Source organism: Columba livia, chromosome 2, assembly GCF_036013475.1.
Source record: "Columba livia isolate bColLiv1 breed racing homer chromosome 2, bColLiv1.pat.W.v2, whole genome shotgun sequence".
Classification (NCBI taxonomy): Eukaryota; Metazoa; Chordata; class Aves; order Columbiformes; family Columbidae; genus Columba; species Columba livia.
In genome coordinates, this window is record NC_088603.1 from 152,248,071 (window position 1) to 152,272,115 (window position 24,045).

At 38.7% G+C, this 24,045-nt stretch overlaps 1 long non-coding RNA gene across 1 annotated transcript; it reads left to right on the forward strand.

Moving 5' to 3' along the window:
• The first annotated feature begins 291 nt into the window (after positions 1-291).
• LOC135578706 (uncharacterized) lies at positions 292-23,214 on the forward strand. Its single transcript, XR_010470805.1, has 2 exons — positions 292-395; positions 18,697-23,214. It is a non-coding gene; the product is annotated as an uncharacterized LOC135578706 (long non-coding RNA).
• The last annotated feature ends 831 nt before the right edge of the window (positions 23,215-24,045 follow it).

Genomic DNA, 24,045 nt, shown 5'->3' on the forward strand with positions numbered 1-24,045 from the left:
TTAAAATGAAAAAAAAATCAATTTTCTTTAATAGTTTTTCGACTTTAGATTATCAAAACTGATCTTGTCCAATTAAATGCTACGATTTTTATTAAAGTGCTTTTTCCTGTAGAGGTTAGTCAAACAGTTCACTGTGCTTCTTTACATTCTTATATAACTGATGAAAACCGATGAAAAGTAAATGAGATAGGCAGGACTGACTCATCAAAAATAAACAATTGGATCCAATTAACCAATTAAAAGTGACTATTACTGTACTTCTCCTGTGGGACGTTTTGTTCCTCCTGCTCTGTGGACACACACGCGCCTATGTTCTTCATTCATAGCTGAGGATCTCACTCCTTGAGTTCACATTTCCTCCCACACTAATCCCTTGCTGATGTCGACTGAAGACGGTGAGTGCATACGAATGTAAATAACTTCAATTTAAAGATAACAGAAAATGTATTTGGATAGCTGATCAGAAGTAGAGCACTAATGCCTTGCTCTGTCACAGTTCTTTGGTGTTCAGTGGTCTGTGTTTTTTTGGTTTGAGAACTAACCCTTGGCACCATGTAAACACAATGACCTTCTAACTTTGTAATAAGTCTCTGTCAACCGTTCCAGCTTCTCACCTTCCTGCTGCTTTCTCTCCTGTTATTCAGAAGAGCTTTGGACTGGGGTCTGTATGCACCCTATAATGGACTAGCAGGGTCATTATTTCCTCAAATGTGCCCATTAAAAAATCTAGGAAATCTAGGAGGTTTCAAGCCCAACTAGTAATCTTAGGGCTCTAACTCATGATCTTAATATCAAAGACCAGCAATATTGATCGACTCTTGTGCGTAACCTGAACCTTGTAAGTCTTTCCCATTTCTGTGAAATCATGGTGAGCACTTTTTAGTTCTATTCAGTTGAGTGTACCATTGAGATTTGCTTGGATTAGTGGTCAAAGGCCACTTGGTTTCCAGAAAAAAAAAAAAAAAAAAAAAAGAAAAAGAAAGAAAGAAAGGAAAAAAAGAAAAAAAAAGTTGTAGTATAGGAGTGTAAAATCCTCTCCTCGCCTTCCTGCATAACATTGGCTTTTTGTTGAGTGGTTGGTTACGTTGGTTACACTGAGTTTGTGTTCAGGTGTTGGTAGCCGAGGGGCTGCAGGGGCCTCTGTGAGGAAAGGCTGGGGCTGCCCAGTGATAGACACAGCCAGTTCAGCCAAGCTGGGGACACTGTGGGGAAAACAGGTTTCCAAAAGGGCCCAAGGTGCCCCAGGCAGAGGAGGAGGAAGCTGAGGAGGGAGCAGCAGTGGATGGAGCCCGAGGCCAGAGGAGGAGGGCAGGAGGTGCTGCAGGCCTGGAGCAGGGATCCCCTGCAGCCCTGGAGAGACCCCCTGGATCACAGACCCACCCTGCAGCCCAGGGAGGGGCTGGGATGGACTGATCACAACCCCCATCACACCCCTTGCACCCCTCGGGGGAGAAAAGTTGGAGATTAATTGCTCTGGTGAGACCCCACGTGGAGTCCCGTGTCCAGCTCTGGAGCCCTCAGCACAGGACAGACATGGACCTGTTGGAGATGATCCAGAGGAGGCCACAGAAATGATCCAAGGCTGGAACAGCTCTGCTGTGAGGACAGGATGAGAGACTTGGGGTTGTTCAGCCTGGAGAAGAGAAGGCTCTGGGGAGAATTTATTGTGGGCTTTCAGTACTTAAAAAGAACCTATGAAAAGAATGGGCACAGACTATATAGAAGGGCATGTTATGACAGGACAAGGGGTGATGGTTTTAAACTAGAAGAGGGGAGGTTCAGGTTAGACATGAGAAAGGAATTTTTTACACTGAGGGTGATGAAACACTGTCCTAGGTTGCCCAGAGAGGTGGTAGATGCCCCATCCCTGGAGACATCCAAGACCAGGCTGGACAGGGCTCTGAGCAACCTGATGTGGGTGACGATTTCCCTGCTCATTGCAGGGGGTTGAACTGAATGGGCTTTGAAGGTCCCTTCCAACACAAACTATTCTATGATTCTGTGATGTGGGGACTGGGAATAATGTGTGGGGAGAAGGCGTGGCTTTATTTTTTGTTTGTTTCTCACTATCCAAACCTATTTTAATTGGCAATGAATTAATGTTCCCCAAGTCGAGTCTGTTTTGCCGTTGATGGTAATTAGCCAGTGAATCTCCTTGTCCTTATCTCAACCCATGAGTTTTCTATCCTATTTTCTCCCCGTCCTGTTAAGGAGGGTGAATAACAGAGCAGCTGGCAGCTAGCCAAAGTTGGAGTCCACGTTGGTGTATCATACTATTATTTATCCATATTCAGGAGCATCCCTATTTTCTGTCTCATTACTTATTTGCCAGAGACTTCAATTGCAGCATATGCATCAGATCCCAAAGTTACTGGCTGAGAGCTGGAACTTGCACCTTTTCTATAGTCAATGAAGAAGAGTAGAGTACTCCAGAATGGATTTGGTGAGTCAGTGCAGACTACCTCAGGTGCTCTGAATTTTCTTTTGGAGAAAAGGAAGAGTCAGAAGATATGTCTCTCTTAACTACATGCAGACGGAAGCATTTGTTCCTGCATTTAGGCAGTAAAGAAGGTGTTTAATTCCAAATACTGTAAAAATGTCTCTTAGGTTATGTCTGTGTTGGCAAATTAATCATTTCCAGTACCTTCTCTGGCACAGATGCCAAGCAACATGAAAAATTATAGGGCTATAATCTTAAACTGTTTTATCTTTTAAAATGGTGAGGGCTGTATTTTTGTTTAATGTGAATGGCGTCTAGCCCCACTGTTCCCTGAACAATACGCGGCACTGTTTGGAAGAATCTGGCTTGACTTGGGCCAAAGCAATGCCAAGGCCCATTCCAACAGTACAGCAATAGAAGCAATCAAGCCCCAGGGCCCAGGAGCCACCCCTGGTACTGTTCAATTTGCTAATACAGGTTTAATTTTAGAATCAAATTTTAATCCTTGCATCAAATTTGCAGAGAGGTTTTGAAGGAGACCGCAAACGTGTGAATCCCACATGTGACCCACAAGACACATTGCCCTGCAGCCTCACATCTCCATTTCTGGGGTTGCTCAGTCCATTTCTTGCAGCTGTTAAGGTCCTCCTGTAATCATCATGTTCCTGTCAGGGAAAGTAAGTGGTCTGCACAATTTTGATGTGCCATGTCATTTCTTTCAGAAGCTGCTCCTGTCTTGTGCCTCACATCTTCCAACCGTCATTGATATTAAAGCAGTATGTACAATATTGGGCAAAGCTTGCCATTCCAAAACCTTCTCTACCAAGAAACTAATCAATATCTACCACAAAGGCTTAAAAACTCTGTTCTGCCTCTGTAATTGAGAACTTGCTTTCATTCAGTGTGGGAAGAAGCATGAAGATGATTTACTGATTTAGGAACTGGGTGGAGTAGACCACAAAGGAATATACTGAAAACATGTGGTGTGAATTATTTGCAGAGGAGGAGGCAAAGATGAGAAAAATTGCCTATAGATGTCTATAGATGGATCTGGATATATAAATATATAATGCGGAGTACCAGTGAAACAAAGCACAGATGATTAGGCCAAACCAAACATTCACATTAAACATTGCACTTGGCCTTGTTTCAAAACAGGCAGCAGTAACAGCAGGGAGAGATGGCTTGCCAAAATTGCATCAGACACACATTAGGGAAGGAGGAAATGAGTTTACTTGAGCCAGCTGTGACATCAAAGGGGTTGGTCTTGAAATGGATTGTGGGAAAGGGTTCCCCCTTCGGTAAAGTTTGCAAAGTTCAGCCAACCCTTTATAAAGAGACCCAGCTCCAAAGAGAACTTGACAACTTCTTTTTTTCCTAAAGAAAAACAGCATTCTCAGTCAGTTAGGAGTGTGAGACTGGGGGCTGCTATAAGAGAGGAATAAACCTGAAAGGAAACGGCAAACATAAGGTATAAAGATTTGTTCTGGAAGGAGAGGACTGAATCTTAGTCTTAATATTTCTGTCTCTTACAAATAGTGCCTCAGTAACGAGTATTACTCTGTGCTAAAGTGATTGCAATAGTTTTTCATGAAGAATGGTCTTACTGAGATGAATTATGAAGACAAAACTGAGAAGCCATCCACTGGTTCAGCAATTTTTCCTGAACTGTAGCCAGCCTAATGGAAACTGTAGATAAAACTTAGAAAACAAAATAAGATTAGACAAGTCCTGACATCACTGAGACCAGTGGCAAAAGTCCCATTCACATCAGGGAGACAAGAACATAGATCAGTCCATCAATCGCTCAGTTCAGCCACTCTCCCAACTTCCTCGCAATCCTGTTTTAAGGCCTGTTGCAAATTTTCACAGCTGTTATTGCTAGCCAAGCATGTCCTGCTCAGGGGTGTTCCTGGCTCAGTCCAACCTCACTGATGACAAGAGATGTTTCAAACAATGTCCTGGTCACACTGCTTCTCTGTGGGACACATCATATTCAAACTCACATGGAAAACAGGCTGTACCCAAACACTGTTTTGTCATGGGGTTTGTTTAATCTTTAGTGCCACTTTAACAGCTTCATTCCATCTCTGATGTATCTCTGTTGACTATGTCCTGGAGACTGAAATTGTAAAAGTAACTCATTTAATGGAATGTTTTTCCAGTTTTTCAAAATATTTTTTCTTGTTTCTCTTAATGCTAATTTACAATATGTTTATGCTGACAAAAACAAACAAACAAAAAACCACAGTGCTATTGAGAAAACTTCATCTTGCTTTTTTGAAGGCAAATTTGGCCAATATCTGTATTACTATATATTTTTTAAACTCAAATATGTATATATATATTTATTTTTTATTTTTTTTTTAACCAGATTTTTTCCTAAAACCAGTTTTACTTTGAATCTGCCTAGCTGTGCCTTGATTTGTCCTTGGAGAGAATGTGGCAGTGTATCAGAACAAGTCCATGCACAACACAATCTAGTGTATTCACCAAAGTAACTCAGAAAAGAGCTGTAATTTAGGGTTCCTCAGTACCAAGGGTTCCATGTGTACTGGTAAATTAGTAAGTGCCAGTGAATGTTCTCCAGCATTAAATAGCCACCACCTGAACTGCTGGACAATTTTGACCTAAGTCAGCAGGTATTTCCCCAGGTGGCTCTGGGTACAACTGAGTGTTAGCACTGGTCAGGAAACAGACCCAGTATGAAATAGGGTATTGCCTTCCCATTGGCAGAAAAAAATTGTAGGCACATGCACTGTAGAATAGAACAGCCTTAAATTCCATTTGGGATATTTTCAAGGATCTTTGCAGAGATCAGAAGGAAACTGAAATGTCCCAAAATTGAAACCTCCAAAATTACTGATGCTTCAAAAAATCTCCACTGTGGTCTACACTTTGTGAAATATTTTAATGCAACAGCCCCAGCCTCTCTTAAATGTTTTTGAGAAGGTGGAAAATAGCCCGATGGTATTTCAACTTCTAAGTGTCTTTCTTTCATGGTAGTTGATGTAGAGGCAAAAGGAGGTCTTGCTTCACTCCTGTGATTCATGACCATCTTCTTTAATTGCATGGTGCTCTAAAGAATTGGCAGATTATGACTGCCTTTTACTAGGAATAGTGTAACAATACCTTTGTGTTTTTATATAAAACTATGTATTCTCTCCTTTTTAGTTTCTCCACAGTAGATGTAGCCACACTGCCATTTTACAACAGTAACTTGTATTTTGTCATCACCTAAGATCTTAGACATGTCTAACCACATTTTAAGGAAAAAATTCATACCAGTTCTTTTTACAGCAGCTAGGTTTCCAGATCCATCTGCTTCCTCCTGCTTAATCAACATTTATAAAGTGCTTTGAGATCTTCAGAGGACAACAGTTATAGAATCATAGAATCATTTTAGGTGGAAGAGACCCTCAAGATCACTGAGTCCAATCGTTACCCTAACACTGCCGCTAAACCATGTCCCTAAGAACTTTATCTACACACTATTATAACACCATGCACAATTTTTTACTATTATCAATGTTGTAAATCTCTCCTGTCAATGCTTTATCAGTTAGATAGAAAATTATTTCAGGTGCAAACCCAAGGACAGTAACCAGCACAGGTAATTGAAAGTATTGAAAACATTATAATAAATATAAAGAGAGAGGATGAGAAGACATAAATCAAACACGCGATGTGAGGTGGTTGGAATAACCAATTTATTTTCACTCAAGGGATATAGCCTTGTGTAATTGGCACTGATGGTTTCTCTGCGCTTCACCACTTGTGAATTTTGTGCTCATCCCTCAATCATAAAGATAAACTGATCTACCCCCACATTTAGTAAGTGAAGTTTAGAATAATTGCTAAACATTTTGTTTCCATTATTATGGTTGGACTTTATATCTTGCAGTAAGAACTTTAATTAAAAGGAAATGAAACTGTATACATGGAAAATGGAGAAATCTTGAGCCTGGGCAAGGGTTTTGCTATTCCTTATCTGGCTACGTAGTTCTAAATAATTGTCACGTTTATCTTACTGTCATGGAAGCACCCCAAAAATCAATTTATGCAGGTGATAAGCTCCGAATAAACTTTACCCTAGCTAGAATTGTTTAGCAGATAATCAACTAGGAACACGCTCTGACAACATCATAAAACACAGATTCAGATACTGACTGGGAGTTCAAATGCTACACAGGCAATTCGGACTTGGGGGATCCCAAAACTTCAGAATGATGATTCAAAATGCCTATCTACTCACTCAAAAAAAAAAATAAAATTGAAGGCTCTCAAGGGTAACCCAGAAGATAAAATCACTCACCAATAAGGCAAGGTTTCTCAGTCCTTAAGGAAGTTTCCTTAGACAGCAGCCCAAATCTAAGGAGGAGAGTCTTCAACTGCAGACTGGCAGCTCCAAGGAAGACCAACCCAAAGCGGGTCTCCAGCGGGCTCCATTTATACCTTGGTTGAATCTGAGCTTGTGATAATTTATGGTAGCAGTCTAGAAACTTCTGTCAACCAAGGTGCTTCATTGGCCAAGGGCACTGCCTGTTAACCAAGGGGTTTGTGCATAAACATAATGGTCCATTGATTTAGAAGTTTCTGGTGCTTTCTAAGAGGGAGCTGGGGCAGAAGTCAGCCTGACACACTTGCTCAGTTTTTCTATTATACTGTAGTGGGTCCTTTTGAGAAACAAAAGCTCTTGTACCTTTTGGAGCACCACAATAAAATGTCTGCTGGTACTATGCTATCCTCATATCTTGTTCTTCAGCTTCTGACTCAACAGCATATTCTTTGTACTTCTTAGATGTTAGGAGTTAATTCCTCCATCCCTATTTCCTAACAGATCTTTTTTTCCTTGAATCCTTTAGGCCAGAGCCTCTAGCAACAGCACAGGGTTGCAGAGACAGACACAACAGTTGTTTCTTTGGGCATGACCTCACCTTCTTAAGATCATAAGTTGGAGAAATACTTGTGAAATTCTATGCCTTTCAGGTTTTCTCCAGTATTTATTTGTACAGAGACTCTTGTTCTTGGTTGCACATTCTTCTTGGGAAGCAGGACATTAGATTTCCCAAATAGGCTATTAACAAGAAATATTGCATTCAAATGTGAACAGAGGGTAAATCTTATCTTCTAACATTAAGACAACCGGAAAGCTTAATGATGTGCTTTCTTAAGAAACAGAGAGACATTTTAAAAATACCCTAACTAAAGTTTGAAGCTTATATCTTGAGTCCTTTTCAAATTTTAAATATTACTTCTCTCTTTGTTTAAAATTAGGCAAAGTAAATTTGCTTTTGCCCTCAGTTGCATAATTAAGTTATTTTTTCCACTCCATTTAGCAATCCTGGAAGCCTGGTGTATTGCTGAAGTGATTTAAGCACAATGATGACTATAAAATGTTATACCTCAGTGCACTCTTCTAAACATCAGTTTTTGAGTTAGAACTTCAAACACTTTTTGTGCAAGTTTTGTCTCAGTAAAACCAAAACAAGCCAAATTTCAGCTTCACATAACTGTGTGTAATTCAGAGCTGAGCTGGTGAAATAGTATAATATTTCATATTTAAAAAAAAAAAAATACAGACATTGAATTGAAGCTCCTCTTCAAGTTTAATTTAAGTCATCTTTCTCTTTTCTAAAGTCAACTATTCATTTAAGCCTGCTATTGAGCCATTGCTCTGCAAACTCAGAGTAGATGGCAAGACTCGTACGAGTATATAAAAGCAGTGCCAGACCAAAGAGTTAGCAACCTTAAACTCCATCTCAGTTCTCGTTAATCTAAATGAATCCTTCTTCAATCAGATCAATAAAATATGTACAAATGAATATGCTGTCCTTTTATTGTCTACTAACCGAGCAATTAGAACGTTTTTCCTGCATGTAGGAGACCTGCTTCATTTCCTTCCACACCCTGAAGTGATTTCAGCTTGTTGTAGATGAAGGGTGGATACGGACTTTAATTTCCATTTTTCTGTTTCAAACATCAGTGGGCAGAAGGAGGATGCTGGCTCAGAACTGATACACACTATTTTTAGTGGCATCCCTTCCACTTTGTGTGAATATTTAATCCTTTATTAGGGCTGAACATGTAGCCTAAGTGCTTTGTTGCCCTGCTGAAGATCTTGAAGACCAAGTCTCAGCTACTGGTTGTCTTTCAGTGCATATCGCTTAACCTCAGGTGCAAAGGACATTTAGTTTGCCTGTCCTGAGTAACTTTATCTGTTCATCTTGAGACAGGCCCCTGTGTTTCCTTATTAGCCAATAAGCAAGCATTCCTCTCTGAAGAGCTCCTAAGCAAGCCCAAACTGTAAGAGGCATTGAGACTTTCCCAGAATATCCTAAAATCGTTATACGGAATGACAGAACTTATCTTATCTTGAATGTTTGCCTTCCCAAATGAGTAACAAAACAACTGGATAATGGCTTGTTCTGAAAACAGGGTTTCCACTGTTCTATAATAATAAGCTGTTTTCTTCTGTATCATATATTTAGTAATTAAGTGGGTGTTTCCAGTAAAAGGCTAATAATCTAAGTAGTGGTCATTATTATATGTTTTACTGTTTGCCCCTCAGAAATAAATGCTCAAAGTTGAAATTCAGTGTTCTGAGCCTGGTCAGATTACTGATGTTTCCAAACATGGAAGATGGTCTTCACAATGTAAAATGTACTTCTCTGCTCTTCTAGAAATGAAATGCAAGAGCTATAATTTCCCTGGAGTCTTTTTCCTTGGTCCTGATTAGCACAGTCCACAGGAAAATAATCCTGCAAGTTAATGAGTTAGCAGTGCTGCGGAAGTAAAAGTAATTTATTTATGTGTTATTTTTAAATGTTTTCATAAATTTTTAACTCTGTAAGTATGAAGCTAGATCCACTGGTCATTTTGCCATGGGTTCTCTAGAGCCCTGTCATCAAGGGAACTCTGTCACAGTGAGCCAGTGTCTGTGTAGATGAGAAGTTTGCAGGACTGCACTAGTAGTCCTTGAACTGTTTCGTCATGGAAAAGCCTGCTAGCATTTCCTGATTAAGTTTGCTTCTTATAAGATACTTAAAGCTAGACAATGAGCTCATTGTCACTGTACTTACTTACACCATTATTTCTGAAATGATTTTAAAGTCTCTTGCCCAAGGTTAGTATTAATATTTATTCCATCTCATACATAATGAAAATAACTTGGTAAAGTAATGCTATACCACATGGTGATTAAGATTGGGTTTCTGGAGTTACGTCTTTGTTTCTGACTAAAAGGTAGTTCAGCCAAAGAACACACACAAGATCTACCCACAAATATCTTTTATGTTCATTCATACAATAAATAAAATCTCTCTTTTTCTTTAAAGGAAATTGGGGAGCGAGGAATCTTTTTTCGTCTTTTCTAGCTTTTCAAGGGCAAAGTAACAGAAAAATGTGTTCAGATCAGATGTGAAAATCTTATTAGGAACATCTGTGCTAATCAATGTTTATAAAAAATGTAAATAAATTATACAGGAAGGAAATATTAGAAAAGACAGTGCTTTGTTTTCTCACTCTTCAAGCTATTACATAAATAAGACCTGATTGTCCAAATCTGGAGTCATGAGTGAACTCTCTGAAGCTCATGTATTCACTAAATGAACACGAATAAATTGTTACTCACATGACTCAGAACTTGGATGACTAAAGCTTCGATATAAATATTTTTTTCTCTTGCACATCAGATTGCACAAATCTGCAAAAGGGGATTTTTCAACTTTTTTGAAGACTAAGAAATCAATTTTAGAATTGTTCAAGCCCTTCACTATTCCTAGCCTTAACTTCAGCTCCAGCTCTAAGGCTGCTCCTATTTCAGAGAGTACTAGTCTCTCACAGAAGTCACGTAGCTCACTGGGATCAGTGAGCAGGGCATTTTGACTCCATTCACTTGACCCCAGCTATCCCATGTATTGAATTACATACAAAACCCAACACACTGACATCAGGTCCACCCTAACAGGAAATCCTTATTTGCCAAAGTTTTTACCCAGTCCTTACCTCGGTGGCCATTTTGCAAGTGTAACCAATCTCTCCTAACTGAAATTTAGCTGTGGTTAAAGGCAACTGTGTAGTTATAGTCTTCAGAATAACTGGGAAACCTCTCTCCTAAAGGGATGTTTTGGCTCTCTCCACCAACTGTGGGATCATTCTCCTGCACTAACCTCTGTTAACCAAGAAAAAAATGGTGCCAAAATATACAGCAAGGGAAAAAAAACAATTGTTCTTTGAACAATTTTACTAGCCTTGACTCAAGCAGAGAAAACATTATCATATATCCTGCAAGATCTCACAAAATAATATGATGTAACCTAAAAATTCAGAAAGCTTGGCTTAGGTAAACTGACAAAACACGGAGGTGTAGCTACTGTGATTCCACAAATACAAGATGTACGATCAGAATAATGCAGTTGCCAGACTTGGGAGAACACTTCCATCAGTTGCCTCATACCTAGGTTATTTCTGGGATAGGTGCCCATGAAGGTAAACCTTCATATGGACAAGCTGGTAATGAAAGGCACCGAAATGGCATTTTTTGCATCTTCCTGGGAACTAAAGTTCACTAAAGAAACATTAATCTGTCAGAGGAAAAATATTAATTCTCTGTAAATGTCAAGGGTCAACCACACACACTCTTAAAATTTGTCTCACAATAGATTCCCTTAACATTCTGGAGTATTTAATGTCTAAGGCAATTTTTTAGACATACGCCAAGACCTATGTTAAAACTGGGTGGAATTGCTACAGCAAAAGGATTTTTTTTCCATTCACCCTCCTTCAGATTATACTACTTGACCTCTGCTGATTTTAATTTTAAGGATATTTAGCCATATGATCCTAAATTAATGTTTCAAGTTACACACTCAAGAAAGAAGATGTCATACTGAAAGAGACCAATGATTGTAGGTCTCTCTCCCTCCAGCCATAGCTTACACATGGTGTTCCAAGGGCATTTAAAGAGCTATCACTGAACACAATGCCGGTAATGTAATACTTTGTTAATAATTTAATTTACCATCATTTAAAACAATGTAGCATAATCCCTACAAGATTCATATTCATTCTGCTATTCAGCAGCTGTGCAGTTATAGAAAGTCAATAAAAGTACATTCTAATTTTCATTCAAACAGTCTTTTAACATTACTCTTGTTCACTTCTTAGATTTGTTCACAGGGAGCATGTTCATGTTACTGAGATCACCTGGTCTTATCTGTCTTTCAATAGACATCTTTACAGAAGAGTGTTGGGAATAACCTTCTTCTGGTGATGGAAGTGCCAGGGCTGATTTTCAGTACCATTCAGAGACGTACAAACCATGTTTGTCTCTAAAGCATGCATACATTCAGCATTTAATTAAAGACTCTGAGTTAATTATCGAGGTTTCTTCTGACTGAAGCTTTTCCTTTCTGTGTGTAAAGGCAAAGAAGAAGGGGAAAGTTTTATTGATCTTATCCAAGGATAAGAATCTAGTGTGCTGAAATGAATTACCCTGTAGCAGCACCTCCTCTGATCAGACTGAATCTCTCATAGTGAGTTTTGTGGAAAAGTCCAGATTTATACCAAACCCTGGAGCAGGTGTTTGAGTGGTTTTGGAGACAAAGATATCAGAAGTCTTTCAAGTGTTATGACAGATTGTTGCCAGCTGTACTGCAATTTCACTGGATTCTTGTCCAGGTTTGGATGGCTTACCTTGGGTTTGATTTTCCAGCTGACATTTAATATTTCCTTTATCTAAATCAGGTTGTCAGATAATCCCAAAGCAGAGATCCAAGGTTAGTTGTGACTTTTTAAAATCTGGCCACCAATGCTCGTATTCTGTGCTTTCCGCTGCAGATATTACAGATGTCAATTTCTGAGAAAGAAAAACATGTTTGAACCTGTTTGACTCTTGGCTTTTGACTGCCTATCATGACCAGCTCTTACTTTTGAGCTCAACTACACAACCCCTACCAAGAGGTTGTATCTGGTTTTCTATTCTTACATCATAACTGCAGTTTCCACCTCCACTTGTGGAGTGCAGAAGCAAATAATTGAACAGTGCTTAACTCAGAAGAGCATTTAGCCTTGAGCTTGATGGCACTTTGCAATCACAGTTCATTCATGTTTTAGGTATTTATTCTATGCACATCCTTTGCAGGGAAGCATTTAGCCCATGTTCTGTTCATAAATAAGGTATGGACATTGGAAGCCTGATAGTGACAACTTTAAAATCAATTTTATTTACTGTCAATATCGATCAGCTCTTATTTATGAAGCTGGATTAAGGATTGTTAAGCCTTCTCAGAAATAAAAGAAAATATAATCAGTTACAAACCTGCTCAGGAGCTTTCAGCCAAGAAAGTTTCAAGCCGTGTGATTTGCCTGCTCTATTTGTTGAACGTGTTTCCGTGCTTCCTAGAAACAAATAATATTGATGCAGTGGAAACACAAGGGCTATCTCGTATACAAAAAAGGTTGATTCAGTGGCATGCAGAAAACATAGGGGCTGCACTGCAAATAGGGCCAAAACTCACTGTTCTTAATCCTACTGCTGCCAGTGTGGAGGACTCGGTCTCATTCGCTTCACGGGCTGAGGCCAGAGGCTTGTACAGTGGGGAGCTGTGAGGTGTTTTGGCACTATATTTCTACTGCTTTCTTTAAAAAATAAAAAATATTTGTTAAAAAAAAAAAAAATGTGGTTTGTGCTTAGCAGCTTTAAACGCTCCAATAACCTAATAAAAACCAAGTTCTTTTTAACAAGTCTAGCACTTTGTCAAGTGAGCTAGCAAGAGGAAGAAAAAGCTCTTCATCCCACATGGACGCAGATTTGGATTCCCCATGGAGTGCTCAAGGGAGCAGCTGACTCCAGGGCCTTTGCTTGGACACCTATGGCCACAAAGAGGACAAGGGCTGCTCGTGGCTCCTGAGGCTGAAGGAAAAAAACCATCATCGGCTGCACAATCAAGTCTCCTCTAGATCCCCTGGTAAAAGTCTGACATAAATCAAGTGCTTTACTGTGGCAGGGAGCCCAAGACTTCTGGGAAGTGCGCTCAAACAGCTGTTGTGCCAGGGAACTCGGCAACACTTCAGAAATGGATGGTGAGCAGGCTATAATTAGGATGTCGAACTACCCATGTTTTTTTTGCTCAGAAATCCTTTGGAAACCTTGGACGATAAAATGAGACTTGCAGTGCACTGTCTATTCAGGGGCAGAGCACTCCCACAGATCTCCTTCAAGTGTGAGCTAATGATGACTTTCTCATCTGGCCCTTTGTTTTACTTGTCTTGCCCCACTTTCCCCTTTCCACCATGCCCCCTCCTTTTGTTATTTACACAGATTTTAGATAATTCTCCTACAAGACAGAGATATTCAGAAGCAAACTTCCTACTCTCCCTAGTGCACTGTCTGTCCAAACAGACCCCGCTTCCCTGCAGCAGGACATCAAAGTCTTCTGATAAGTTTCCTACATGTGCTTTGGGTTATTGTTTTATCTCTTAGAGTCTGTTTTTTTTCTCTCTCTCTTATTGGATGTCTGTAGTTTCTATTAAACAAATCTCAGAGGAAAGACTTAGTGAGTAAAAACTGACATAATGAGCTTTTAGTCGGGTGAATTAATTTCTCCCAGTAATACCCTCTTCCCAACCAATGGAAATTCAATAAAGGAAGGGGCACTCATCACTAGCGAGGTAATTTCAACCATAGCTGTAGTAATCCATTGGAATATTTCTTACGTTGTCTTTGAATGGATTTTTATAAAACAGAAGGGCACAGCTCTGCTCCACAGGGTTTCAAGGAGAACATTCTGGCAAACAAGACTGGCAAAGACGAGAAGCACAATCTCCCTGTCCCCACCACGCATGTCAGGAGGCAGAGAAACCCATCTCAGAATATGTGAGAGTGTCTGAAGCAGTAGTATCTACATGATCTGTGAAATTTGGGATGGCTCCTCTCGTTCTCAGCCCCCTCAGCCATGCCATGTTCTTGTTGGGGCAATGAGAAAAGCAAGCTTGGCGCTTCTGTCCAGGTCTGAACCATGAGCCCTACAACAGCAAAATGCAGCTTTACCTTCGCTGTGGAGCTTTATGCCGGCTCTGGAGAGGAGTTAGCAACAGAGATCCAGCTTGTGGATTCACAAAGCACTGGCTGCCCTTTGGTGTGTGTTCCCAGCAGAGGGTACAACACCTTCACAAGACACTTAGTGAAATATTCACAATATGCCTTCTTCCCCACAGAGAAGGGCTCCTCAAAGCACCAAAGGAAGGTTCTTGCTTTGAATCATTTTCTGTGGGAGCCTGACACTTTCCTCTGAATACAGTGGAATCCTGGAGGCAAACACTTAGTAATTTTTATTTTTTTTTTTAGGAAACTACTTACAGAATATCATCCTCTTGTAATATCTTAGATTAATTTCATCAGGTTTACTTGTAATCATTTTGTGACCAGATTCTAAGCACAATACAGGGTGTTTCATAAAGATTGACTCGATTTCAAAGCAGCATGATTTCAAATTGGGTCCATCTTTTTGAAACACTCTGTATTTTGCACAGTATTGACAGTTCAGTAAGATAGGAGTAGTCATTATAAACATATTTAAGCTATCAATAGCCATCATGTCTGGTTGTGTGTACTAGAAACCAATTTCAGTGTGTGACATTTACCTGCTGCTCCCAAGGATATGGTGAGTTTGTATCCATTTCAAAGATCAGATAATTATTCGATGGTTCTCTAGGAGTAATTCTACAATAAAGCCTTTGGTTTTACAGTCTAGGGGCATGACTGAGGAGATTAGAAAGTAGTAATTCACACTCCTGATACCTGAGATTGATCTTGAAATGAGCAGCTGTTTCCTTCCCCCAAAGCAGACGCTTTGCGTATATCTCATACTGTTACCCTCAACAGTGCTACATTCACATGTGCTCATCATCCATATTCCAGCTGGAACTATAGTGAAAAAATAAATAGACAAAGCCAAGGCATTTATCAAGTCCATCTTTCATAACATCAAATCACAAACCACAAGCACAATTCATAAAATCACAGCGTTAGAAAAGAGTGATGAAATTTGCTAATCCATCACTTTGACTATGTGAGATTGTTTCTGACAGTGTGTTTGGTAGTGCTCTGATACTGTCTAGACTTACAGAATGAAATGATTGACTGTCTGTGCAGAACTGAGACCATTTTGTGAGTTTATTTGTCTATATGTGTCAAAAGCATGATGATTTCTGGTGTTTATCCCACATGTTTTCACAGAGAAAACAATTTCTTCGTATGACAAGAACATGATAAGGTGATGATTTTGGATAAAGAAAAAGATTTGGCTGTTCAAATTTCCTATTTTATGTTTCACTGCAAATATTTTGCATGCTTCTCAACTTGTATCCTGTAGTCAAGGAGTTAGAACCTGAGCTTAGTGCATCTGTCTGCCAGGAAAAAACAGCATTTGTTTACCAACTGCTAAGGGAGATTCATCACTGGCATCTATGGTCTTACAGCAGGATAATGATGCCCATTGATTTTGAGAATTTAGTTGCCATGAAATGGCTAAAGATTCTTTTTCAACACTATTACAAGAAGTAAGTCTCAAGTCATCCTTGTTCAAGTTATTAGTGTGTTAAAAGCATTTATTACCTTTTTTCCACTTCTGAGCCTCTCAATTTCTTTTTAAAGTACAAGGTTCATACTTGTCTATAATACGGGCAAGAGTATTGAGGGCAAATAGTAGAATTCTGTGATTACAGAAATGATTCATAATTCTACCAGGATGAAAAGCACATTTCAAATATTATTTGACTATTAAGTACTGTTCCAGTCTCAGACTGCTTTCACAATCGTGTATAATTTACTAATTATATCTGATGAATCTACTTTTATTTGGTTCTAAAAGACCTGGTTTTAGCACTTGTGGACACTGGACAAGACAGAATTCAGTGCTGACACTGGAGATTGCAATTCTTACATCCCTTACATGTCATGCCAAATGCCTGAGACTCACCAAACCAGCAAACTGAGATACCGCAGTCTACTAACTGTGGTTTTAATGGCAATCCTGGAGGAACAAAAGCCCAGTGAAGGAAAACAACACACTGGTGTCAGTGTATTTCCAAGGGCTGGTTAGCAAAATCTGAAACGCTATTTTATTCATATTGTCATAAAGATTAATAACAAATCAAAAGAGCCAAGGCAGCAGATTCCACTAATGCTAACTAGTTAGAAGAAGTAAAAATAGAGACCACAGCGACTGCTTAAAATGTCAGTTACTTTTGTGTGTAACTGCAAGAGAGGACTCAGGTTTTGTCCACTCTGAAAGACTTATTCTGTGAGACAAAGAAAAGCTGATTGTCATCTGTTACAGGGAAGGGCTATGAGGTGTTTTCATTAAGTGAGAGTAAGGATAAAAGAATGATATCGTATGTTTTCAGTTTCTATCCTAGATTTCTGTTTTTCTTCCTAACAGTTTTCCAGTTCAGTCCTCAAATACTTTAGCTTTTTGCTTGGCTGAAAAGCACTGATCAGCCTATCCAGTGTTAAAACGCATAAGGATGAATCAAATGTATGAAAGTATATTTGATGTATTCACATATGAAACAATCCCGGGTGCCAAACCTGAGTGGACTTTGTTATCTGTGACTGGAAGCCCAAGTGCTGCAGGTCTCTAAGGATAATTTGTCATTACAAAAGCATCTTCTGTAAGAGGATGTTCTGCTCATTGACTAAAAGCTTGGAGAGCAAAGATGTGAGAGATGGAGCCATCTCAGAGATCGCTTCCTTGCTCAACTCACTGATGGAAGGACAAATAAGGAGGAGTAGAAAATACCTGCCAGCCTGCATTTGACTGATACTTGGGTTTACCTACTAAAATTAACCAATATTCAGCATCCAGCCACCAGTCCTACTACCCTGCAACGAAACACTTCAGGCAGAGCTTCAGGTTAATGTTTTTGTACCCAAACAGATGACCAGCATTGCTAGTCTCCGCAGAAATATCCATTTTGCTCTACCCAAAGTCAGTGTGCAAAAGGAAGGAGAAGAGAAAACCCCTCTGGAAGATACTCACATACATTACCTTTTTGGTGTTCCACCCACCACTGTTTGAATCCTGCTCAACAGCCATTTCTTTGCTTTGAAATTGAGCCATCACACTGTGAAAGGTCAGATTCTGATACAAAACTGTGATGCTGGGAGCAAAGCTACTTCCTCAGTGCATTCTGGCCTATAGTTAGTGGCATATTAATGGGAAATAAACTGCCTTTTAGGGCTCAAAACACAGTTGTCTCTGCTAACTACTAGGAAGCCAGGCATGGCAATCAGTGCCTTACTCTTATTTAAATGGCATTCCACCATCATGTGTGTAGGGCTGCCACCCCCAGAACCACATGGACTTTGGTATTGCTGCACAGGGTAGATCCTGGTGCTTAGCACGACCAAGGACAAGTTCAGAGGCATGCTCTGAAGTTAACAAATACATCCCCTGATTGCAAATCTTTATTACTTTTTAAGTGAGCCAATATACTGTAATCCAAAATGGCATTATCACTAATGAAATAAGATAATTACACTAATGGCATGACCGGTGATGCTAAGTTCACATTGTACAAGTTGTAATGAGGCTTCTGGATCAATAAGCAGCTCTTTGGCTGGTCACATCAGGCACACAGGGTATAACATTCGTGAAAAAAGCCTTTAGGAAATACAGATGGTTAACTCCAAAGATGCTGGAATATTTCTCCTTAAAAGTCCAGGTTTTCCTGTAGTTGCGCTTACCAGTCTTATATGTTTCATTAAACAAAGTGATATAATTCTACATTAGAAATTTCAGTGAGCTAAATGGTGCCAGTTTTCTCATACTTCTTGAAAATTATGAGTGGAACTGGCATTGTTATTATTATTTCGAAGAGTTAAATGCTATTCATTTAGCTAGGATGCAAAATTCATTAATTTTATTGTTAAAATCTTCTTGATAGGAACTTTCCCATACAGTGAAATATTTTTCAGTGTTTTACTATTTTCTTTCCATAAAAGAAAAAATAAAATCCTGTGCAAACCTAAATGAAAAAAAAATGCATTTCTTAGACACATCAAGTGAGGTAAACAAAGCAATTCTCTGTGCCTTTCTCAACTGTCACTGCTGTTGGGAAGGAACATAAGGACAAAGATAGTGCAATCTTTTGTCTGCCTATTTCCCTTGGTGGTAATATTCCTTTTTTTTTTTTTTTAATCCAGTGGACAAATTCTGGACAGTCCATAAAACTATGTTCTTCTTCTACAGGAGCCAAACAAGAAACAAATAAATATCAAAAGCAACTGGTGGGAAAGCAACTTCACAGCTGTGCCTGCTCCTACAGCAGAAGACCACAGTGTACACACTATGCCCAGCTCTACATCACACCCTGGCAGCAACACAAAGGGGATATAAAGCCCACATACGCCCTCTTGGGATTTCCCCCGGCTGTTCTTGCTGAGGAGGTGAATGCCTAAGGAGTCAGAATTAGAAGGAGAAAACGGATGTGGTGGAAAGCAAAATGATTGGAGCACAGGAACTGTCCCTACAGATCAAGATGACCCAACATCAATCAGCTAAAGAAGTCTCCAGGCTGCTTTAACTGCACTCCTGGTTAGTCTCGGGATATTGCTATTGATGGAAACAACATGAATTCCCTTAGCAAATTACTCATGGGACTTAAGGGTATTCACAGGACTGACTAAGACACCATTTCAATCACAAAACAAAACCAACAAAATAAGTACAGGACATGACTTGAAAAAACCAAGTAAGGGTTTTTTTTCACAGAAGTTCCTCACAATGTAGAAAAATTTAGTGTCTTCATCCTGAGGAAGGTGTTAAAAAAAACAATGCTCCAAATGTTGTGTCAGTGCTTCATGAAACACCTGACAGGCAGAAGAAAAATATAATTGACAACTTTATTTAATTATAAGCAACACTAGAACATGTCCAAGCAATATTTTGGTTGATTTTCAAGCCTGTAGTTGCAATTATTGAACTAGGTTGGAAGATGATTGTTTAATTGCAGTCCCACTGGGCCCATCTCAGAAATCAGATGTGTATCTCTTAGGCTTATCCTTCAGAGTTATGTTTTAAATAAGTTTCATGTTGACTATGAGATTTAAGTGTATAACTGATGCTGAGCAAGAGCTTACTTGTGAAATAGGAGAATTTTCAGTTTTCTGAATAAATCTTTTCATAATGAGATGTGTTCTCATCCACTTTCAAAATATTTTAGTGAAAGACAATCAGAATGTTTTAATTGCATAACATTTTAAATCTACAATTTTATTCAAGTTCAATGTTATTAATATTCACTTATTATAACATCACTACAGGAAATTTCTGTTTAATGATGATCGTTCAAAGTGGAAATAAAATTTGTTCCCATGTCCCTTTTGTTTATGTTCTGTGTGTAGAGTTTCCTACAATTTAATAAAATGGAGGTAGTTTGATCTAGAAGGACAAATGTTAAAACATAAGTAGCAATTCCCTAGTGATTCTGAAATAAAGTTAAAATAATATAATCTGTCATTACAATAAGAGACTGTAATTAAGTAACGTAAAACAGAATGAAAAAAAGTTCCAAGCTGAAACTAAAAATGTCAAAAAAACCCTTAAGACTTTTCCCAAATGTAAATGAACCCAGAAAGTTTTTTTAGTTTTGAGTTTAATTTACAGCTTTTCCCAGAGGACTTTCCAATGAAACTGAAATTATTTGAAAAGAGTGTCTGTTTAAAGAAAAGCTGCTCTTCAGTGTAAAAGATTTCAGCCCCAGTGCTGGTAGGAGTCACAAACATCACGGCAATGCCTGTGGCATTAGATGTACAGTATAGCTCAGACATCTGAATGCCATTCTGCCATTCTTTGGACTGGGGAAATCATGCGGAGTTATGAGATTGACGTAAAAAAATGCTGAATCTCACTCTTAAATTTGTTCCTGATAATCAGTAGAATATTTAACTCCAAAAGTAACCCCTTCACAATTTTCTTAAGACCTGCAGTCTTTGCTGCTATCATCCAGCAGAAGATTTGAGCTTAACATTTGGTTTATGTTATAACCTGTTTCACAGCCCCTACCTGGAAACTAATTTTAACACCACCAAACAAAAAAAAAATCAGCATTTAAAATTGACAGTAACAGGGTAGCAAAACCTGCTTCCTTCAAAAGTAAATGTGAGCTGTAAAACACCCTTTTTGTTCTTTCTAAATGACATCAGCAGATTTACCTAAGGCATGAGACTTAAAGCCAGACAAGATGTAACGCAGGTAACAGGTGGTTATCAGCCAGTGAGATCCTCCACTTGGACAGACTATTAAGAGAAGTTTTGGGCTCTTCTCCCTGTGGTCTGCACAACCAGGCTGGCTGACATGGGAGATTAAAGCCTTGTACACAAAGATGTATCTGAAGATAAGTCAGTGAAATGCTGAAGTGTTATGTGGGAGAGTGGAGAAGATGATTGATTAGTCCTTTGTCATTGATTAATATCAGCCAGAAGATCAAAACTATGGTGTTTGTTTACACCAAAGAGAGAATCCAGAAGCACACGCTTAACTTCTTAGCTAAGCATTTTGCTAAGCCAATAGCAAATTATACATCCAATTATAACCGGTGTGATATTTCTCCTAGGGACTAATCTTCTGAAGTCTGCGGTTTAAAGGTTTTCCAAAGCAGAGAATTTACCTCTGCATTTCATAGCTTTTGGGTGACTTCCTTCTTCTATGAAATTCTAGCTGAATTTTCAACCAAGTCTTAAGTTCGCCATCCAGAATCCAGTTTGTCATCCAGTTTTATTATCCAGATTTTTCATCCAGAATGTCATTACAAAGGCATTCAACGATTCACCTACATTCTCTATATAAAATGACAAAAAGAATTTTTTCTTAAATGGACAAGTCCAAAATTTAATCTTTTAGCTCCCCAGTCTTTTTGACAGCCCTTGTTAAAGGCTATTGAATAGACAACCTGACGCTAACAGCAACTCTATTATATACAATTCAAATCTAAGAATTTGAGCTGGTTTATTTTTTTTTCCCAAAAAATTGAATTGAAAGTACTTTTAAACACATCTACCATTTCAATTATAAGCTGTTTTTACAGTGGAAGCTTAATTCAGTAAAAAGGAGCATGAATCTTTGTAATTCTAAGTAATTTCTGATTTGAGAAAAAATCTGCTCAGGTCTCAAGTAGTGAGAGCAGAGTAAACCTTGATTGAAGGGCACTAAGCTAATCACATTCTGCAATTACTGAGAACAGTTAAAACATCATTTATAATGTAATGATTGCTCAAATTATCTTATTGGATCCATTTGCCAATCCCTAATCATTTTTTTATTGCTGATCAGAGGAAATAGCTTTGCTATTGGCATCAGCTTGTCTATGCAATAGATTTCAGTACAAAGCAGTTACAAACCTGTATAAATCTGTCAGCATTTCTTTGCTGTGTTTCTTTTTTATTATTATTTTTTTTAGAAAAAAAAGAAAGGCTTTTCAGTTTCAGCCTCTGCAAAATTATTGTTCAAATCCTGAAGTCAAATAATTTTAAGGTGTGTGATTTTTTAAAATTTTTTTTGTTAAAGATTGTCAAGTAAACAGATTAATGCTTATGACAACTCAGATCATGAAGCTGAGAAAATATCTTTTTGTGAAAAACACACAGATTAACCCAATCTGACTGCTTACTGTGCTGTTAAATCAGTTGTTCCTATTCCCATGGTAACAACAGGAGTTATCTTGGGCAGCACTTCTCCCTGCAGATAAGCTGGAAACAGGCTCGTGCAATGTAGCAGGCTCAAGCTCCTTGTCTTTTAAATTTTATGTATTTCCAGCATTCACTGCTAAGACTGTATCTTCTTTTCTAGCAGATTCAACTGCCTTTCATGTGATGGTAGATCACTGTGGAGAGAGGTTGGTGTGAAGAGAGTATTTAGCTCTTCTAGTTCTACCTCAAGTTTTATCTGCAAAGTTTTCTACCATCACCAGCAGATAAATTCTGCCCCTCTCATGGGTTTTGCTGCCCTGTCCCATGCTGTGGCTTTTACCTTCCCCGTGAACTCTGACTCCTTCCCACTGGCCTGTCTGCTCTTCTACCCAAAGGAAAGAGAGTATCCACAGAGGTCTTGCTCTTGAATCCTCTCCCAGCTGTGCAGGAGCTTCTTTAATTTCACCAACTAATGTTATACTTCATAACTAAATTATGGCTAGTTGGTATTAGTGTAAAAGCCAGAAACTAGCACTCAAAAAATGCAGATTCCCACTTCTTAGTCTTACTTAAATACATTTGATCAGCTTTATTATAGTTGTTATAAAAAATATGTATGTGTGTGAACAGTTCAGCTAGATAATAGCCAAGAATGAACTGTGTTGAACTAGGCAATGTAGATTTGGAAAATCTTGTGTTTCAGCAGAGCTTCAGTTCCAGAAGCTGGTTATCAGAGCGAATTAACTCAGCAAGAGACACAATTGTCATGTCTGGTTACAAACAACAGCAGAAACAAAAGCATGAACTGAAGAAATCCTGGTTAGCTACACGTATGTGAAAGTCTGTGTTCTCCATAGACTGCAGCAATGTATTTTCACGTAGTGAAGTTTATTTAGCTTTTGCCTAAACAGGGCAAAATGCTATAAGTAATCTGTATATTCATGGCGTATGTAGGTCTCTTTCATCATTTGATTTCACATCCATCTATGAAAAGCAAGTGTCATCAGCTGACTGACAGAAAGTAAAAATTAAAAAAAAAAAAAAAGAAAATAACAAAAAATTATTATTAATAATAATAATACCCAAAGACCCTAAAGTCATTTGTAAATAGGTGAGAATCGTGACCCACAGCTCCAGGAAATAAGGGAAAAATACAGAAGGAAACAAAGACCAAATAAAAGGTGTCAAATTTATCTTGAGTGATAGAGCTGAAAAATGCCAGCCCTCAAGAAGAAACTGCAGACTAAACCCTTTCAGCATGATGGAGACGTTGGATGCTGGGGTTTTCAGAGCCACCTAAGAGAGTTAAAAATATGGCAACATGAGATTATTCTGACTCTTGCTAAGGGTTACAGAGCTGCACTTTGGAAAGCAGCAGGGACTTATCTGAGTATATTACTTTCCCATTTGGTCTCAACAGGGCGTTTGTAAGATCTTGCAAACTTTCCCGTGAATGATCATCACGTTTTAGTGAACGGTACTTAGTGGAATAGCTGGAGGCTAATTTTTAAATCCCTCTGTGTCATGGTGAATTGCACTGCTTGTAACTGGCAATAAGATAATATACAAAGCAGAGTCAGGACTAGCACATGTGAAATTAGTGAGACTTAAAGTGACTTTATGTATATTGATTGCATCATCCTAGTTTCTTCAGTATTAGCGGTGTCAGTAGTTCATTTTTAGTTTGCTTTGATCTGTTTAGACTTAGTGTGACCCTGTGTGGTAACATTAACTGAGCACAACATAGAATATTTTCTTGTGAGCTAGGAAGACACACACACAAAACACATTTTATCCGATAATACTGGCAAAGAATAAAGAAATAGTTGTTTTCCTTCTAAAGATGAACAAGGAAGAACAGAGGAGATGGTACATAGCCCTCAGGTCTGCTCTTCTTCCTTTTGACCATATG